At 37.5% G+C, this 5586-nt stretch overlaps 1 pseudogene; it reads right to left on the reverse strand.

The window, feature by feature from the left end:
- Positions 1-4142: 4142 nt before the first annotated feature.
- On the reverse strand, positions 4143-4453 carry LOC115500046 (annotated as a pseudogene).
- Between the last annotated feature and the right edge of the window lie 1133 nt (positions 4454-5586).

The raw sequence follows: 5586 nt of genomic DNA on the forward strand, positions 1-5586 counted from the left end.
CTCTGTTAGTCTTTGAAAACAAGATATTCCAGGCTTGTCTTGTACATTTATTGCTCTAGACATGGATGACCATTATTACCAGAAGCCCTTGCTTCTTGTAGTGGAAAATGGTATTTAGAGACTATAATCTGGGCATCAGGGATACTCTGCTATAGGGATTATTATTTTTACAGGTATTTTCAAATTCAAGAGCAAGAACATTTAATATCTTTTTTTGTAATATAAAATACATTGTGAGATTATGCTGATGTTTCCAATTTAAATTTAGGACACAGGCTTTTAATTAATCTCATGTGGTTTACTTTCGTATATATTTTCTCCCATGCCAAAAAATCTCAGTTCCCATTGGCACCACACCAACATAATAATTCAGTTACTTTATTCCACAACATACACACATTAGTATCAATGTAACAATACCAAAACTATCACTAATGAAATGATTACTGAAAACAGTTTAAGATTTTTAATTTTAATTCTGTTTTTCTTAGGGTATATTACACTAATGATATACAGTCAAAGTAATGTTTAAAAGCACTTGAAAACATTCTTTTCTGTGTGGTCATGCCCCAAACTTAGCACACAGATAAATTTATTTTACTTTGCTTTCTTTTTTTTTATTAAAAAAATTTTTTTTTCTTAATGTTTTTATTTATTTTTGAGACAGAGAGAGACAGAGCATGAGCAGGGAAGGGGCAGAGAGAGAGGGAGACACAGAATCGGAAGCAGGCTCCAGGCTCTGAGCCATCAGCCCAGAGCCCGGCGCGGGGCTCGAACTCACGGACCGCGAGATCGTGACTTGGCTGAAGTCGGACGCTTAACCGACTGCGCCACCCAGGCGCCCCTCTATCACCCAATTTTAACAAAGAACTCAGTTTCAGTCTTATTTGAACTATATACTGTCTCTCCTCTGATTATTTTGATGGAAATCTTAGACATCATATAATTTGATTACTAGTATTTTGGTATTATAATTATTATTTGATAACTAATTGTGAACTCTATTGTTCACTGACTATTTCTACTGCAGAACATAAATTCTCTGAGCTCAGGGATTTGGCTGTTTATTCTAGCTCAGTGCTGTGAATGAATGGAATGTTACAGATTACTGGAGAAAACAGGAATATGCATTTAGCATACATAGCACTCAGCACAGCATTTGTCATGTTCTCCCATAGAATGGTATGGTCTAGAGTTAAAAACAATTAAAGGGATCCATTTCTTGTTGATTGATTGCAGCCAAATGGATTAATGAGATTGTAGTTTTTAGTGGTGTGTCAGAGGATTCTCCCCATGGTCTACTCTTGTTCTGTGTATATATATCTTTAAAATCAGTGACTTGGTTAGTAGAGAGGACAATTTTCTCAAATATGGGAGGCATTTTTCAATATTGGAAGATTGGAAGACAGAATCAGAACTCAGAGATGATTTTGACAGCTTGAGGTGACAGAAACCAGTAAGATAAATTTAATAATAACTTAAAAGTCTTATACTTGGAGCCAAAAGACACAATTGCAGGAGCTTATAATGGGGGGACACGTGGCCTAGCAGCAGCATGTATTTAAAATTACATGGTGTCCATAATGTAGTCACTTCAGTGAGAAGATAATTCAAACTGGATTTTCAGCATTATAAGGGTAGTGTGACAATTCCAGCCTTCCTACTTCCGCTGGGTGCTGTGCTGACATTGCCAGGGACCTTGTAAAGTGGCTAGGTCCCCATCTGGCTCAGCAAATCAATGCTCTTGTTACTCTTGCTTTATTTTTTAACCGCCCCCCCCCCCCAAACAGGACAATCAAATGATGAGTTGAAGGCCCATAAAAATTAGATCCCATTTGTTGAGTACAGTGCTAAATGCTGTATATGCATTCTGCATGATTATGAAAATGAAAGGAAATGAAGGGCTTTAACATTTTATTTATTTTATTATTTATTTATTTAATTTATTTATTCTTTTGAGAGAGAGTGTGTGAGCAGGGGAGAGGGGTAAAGGAAGAGAGGGAGAGAGAGAGAGAGAGAGAGAGAGAGAGAGAGAGAATTTTAAGCAGACTCCAAGCTCAATACAGAGCCCAATGTAGGGCTTGATCTCATGGCTGTGAGATCATGACCTGAGCTGAAATCAGAATCAGAACATACAACATATATTTATATATGCTTGCAAATGCATAGGCTATTTCTGGATAGATATATAGCAAACTGATAACACTCGTAGCTTCTGAGAAAGGGAACTGTAGGTGTAGTGATCAGGGATGGGAGGACAAACTACCTTTTGCTGTATATAATATACTATTTTGTATTTTTGGATTCTTTTTACTGTGTGCATTACTTTAGAAAAAATGCATTAATTTTGAAAAAAAATTTTAAACAAAATAAGTCCTATTAGATATTACACCTCCCATGATTAATATTTGGTTTCTGTAGCATTGGACCTTTGCAAATTTAACTTGTGACTTTTTTCCCCACAATGATCGAGAGGATAGTAATTACAATATAGTAAATGGATATGGATGAAAAAGAAAGATGATTACATTTTGAGCATACTGAGTTTGGGATGTCAGTAGGACACTCAGATGGGAATGTCCACAAGGCAGTTGGAAATGTGGACTGGTGCAAATCAGGACTGAAGATTGGTAGAAAAGATTAGTAGAATTCCCAAAGGAGAGAGGGTAGAGAGAAGTAAGCAGTGGGCATAACCAAAGTGAGTCCTTACATTTGGGGTCAGAAGGAGAAAGAGAACCAGAGAATGAGAGGTGGATGTGAGAGTGAACAACATTGTAAAACATCAAGGGAGAAGGTCATATGAAGCAATAGGAGTTGTTGATAGTGGCTTGCTGCAGAAAGGCTGAGGGGGATGGAAAGTGAGAAAAGGCTGTTAGACATGCAGGCTGTGAGAAAGAAACTCGATAGTGAAGAGAAGGAGGGAGGAACAGGAATGTAGTTCAAGGAGTAGCCTGGTGAGTGGAGGTGGGGCATATGTGATGTATTTTAAGATGAGAAGCACCTCACAACATTTATTTCATTGGCAGGAAGCAGTCACCTAAGAAAGAATGAATATGTAATGGAATGTCATCAGGTTTGGGGGAATTATTGATGGAGTAAGGCCCTGGAGAATGGATGAGAATGAGGGCCACAAAGGGAAACAGAGAAGGGTCACCTCTTTTTTTTTTTTATACCAATAACTTTTATCTATTTCAAGACATAAGATACTATTTAGACTCATAGATGGTATTAAATTATAACCCTGTGTAAATATCTATAGGATATTTTATTTTTCAAAGATAAGTTCTAAAAATCATAAAACTGTACAGATTAATAATATAACACATATCAAACAGACTTAAATGTAGGTCTTGGCTTTCATTCACTCAGTCCTACTGTTAGAGATGTTACAAAGATGTTTTTCTCTTGAGAAAGCTCTATTCAAGTAGATAAGAAATACCTCAATAATTGTAGACATAACTGTTATCCAAAGGATCTTTCACTGATTTTAGCAAAGAGAAACAGTCCAAATTTTATTTTTTTTGACTACTGACATGATTTAACTATATCACTTTAGCACATAGTCTTACTATTTCTCCCGCTATGGCAAGTTCTAGTTTTCTCAAGTCTTTTGCCTCAATTTTTCTGGAAATAAAGCTTAAATATCATATATTTTAAACCTTCAAACTAAAATGTTATCTTTATTCATGTATTAGGTTGATATATTTGCATATGTCCTTTCCAATTTCAAGCTAAACAAAGACATGCATTTAGAGCTATATTAATGTATCATAGGAAAGGACAACCCAAGTTAATATCAAAAGAAATTGTGACCCCCATTGTAATGTTTGATAGAAAAAGCATAGATTTTTAAAAAAAGTTTATTTTTGAGAGGGGTTAGGGAAAGAAAGAGAGGGGGACAGAGAATCTGAAGTGGGCTCTGTGTTGACAGCAGCAAGCCCGATATGGGGCTCAAACTCATGAACTGTGAGATCATGACCCAAGCCAAAGTTGGATACTCAACCTACTGAGCCACTCAGGCACCCAAGAAAACATTGATTTTGAACCATTATTTTATTTTATTCAAATAGTGGTCTGGTCACACCCGGTTCAAGAACACTCAAATAATAAATCATGTATAATCAGATGTTCATGATTGGGCTTCAAACATTATAGCCAATGATGCCAAGAATGCCTATGATCTTGCCAACATAAAACCACATCCATACCTCAGAGGCCACCAAACCAGTCAGCACAGCTTCCTTAACTGTGAACTGTTTGAAGCTGCCAGTTTGAGCACTAGTGACTATTTTTTACAGGTCTAAATATTCATAGGGATCTCAGTAGAAATTGGAGGAACCAGCGTAACCCTAGTCTAGTGCCAAAATATGGCCAGTGTAGGCTTCAAGAGAGTCACAGCAGCTTTTCCCAGGGATGGAGGCTTCTCCATGAGGTAATGGGCAAATTGGATCATGGTTCCAGGATGGCAAATTTGTCACCTGGAACCGGAGGGTTACTTCTCTCTGTGTGACTATAGTGAAGGAAGGGAGGATGGGGAAGAGACAAAGAAGTGATGTTAATGAGGAATCACCTCTTCATGTAGTAAAAGAATGCGATCATCTGCAGGGGATAAGACAATGGAATGGAAGGGGTTTTACATTTATAGAACAGTCTTGTAAATTTTTATAATTAGAATAGATACAGGAGGGTTCTTCTTAAATTAGCAAAGCAGGTGGTGTGCAGCAGCATGATGTAATGGAAAGAACATTAATTTTGTGGCCAGAAAGACCTGAGTTTGAGTCCTGGCTTTATTCCTTCTTAACATGTTACCAAATTTTCTTTCTCAGTTTCTTCATAGTAAAATGGGGACAAGAGTACTTACTTTGTCAGGTGGTTATACACGTTCAATGATGGGACATGTAAGTTGATTTCAGTTCCAACATACATTTATTGATCTTTTATTATATGCCAATATTCCTTTATATCTTTATTCTCAAGGAGTTTGATGTCTAGGAAGGAATTATCTTCTCCTTCGTTCTCTTTTGGGACAATAAACTGCCCCCCAAACACCCAACTTTTGCAGAATTGTAAGAGGACTTGCTGACTACTTTCCTGTCTGTGTGCTTTTAGATACTAGACCAGATCTCATGTGCAAATGTTATTCCGGTCTGCCTGGATTTAGCCACTAATGCTGGGCGAGCCACTTCTCCAAGGCAGTGTGCCACGATTGTGACCTCTTGACCACTGGCCAGTAGGCTTGGCAGAGGGAACCCTTCGCAGCTGCCAGTCATGAGGCATGAGTGGCCTTGGACTCCTGACTCCAACAGTGATTCAGCCTGTCTCATCCTTATCTCTGTAATAAATTTGATGTGTGTTTATTTTCAGTCTTCTTTTTGTTATTATTGTTTTAGCAGCTAAACATAGGGTTGTTTAGCTTTCAAATAGTCTCCCAGAGGGAAATGGTCCAAGACCGACGACCTGAGAGCCACTGACCACAATCATGAACTGTAATGACATTCATCTGTTTATTACCTCCATTACTTTTAGGGAGAATAAGTAAAGACATGCATCCTTGATTAGGGAGATTGGAATTAATTATAATGACTG

The sequence above is a fragment of the Lynx canadensis genome, chromosome D4, assembly GCF_007474595.2.
Source record: "Lynx canadensis isolate LIC74 chromosome D4, mLynCan4.pri.v2, whole genome shotgun sequence".
Classification (NCBI taxonomy): Eukaryota; Metazoa; Chordata; class Mammalia; order Carnivora; family Felidae; genus Lynx; species Lynx canadensis.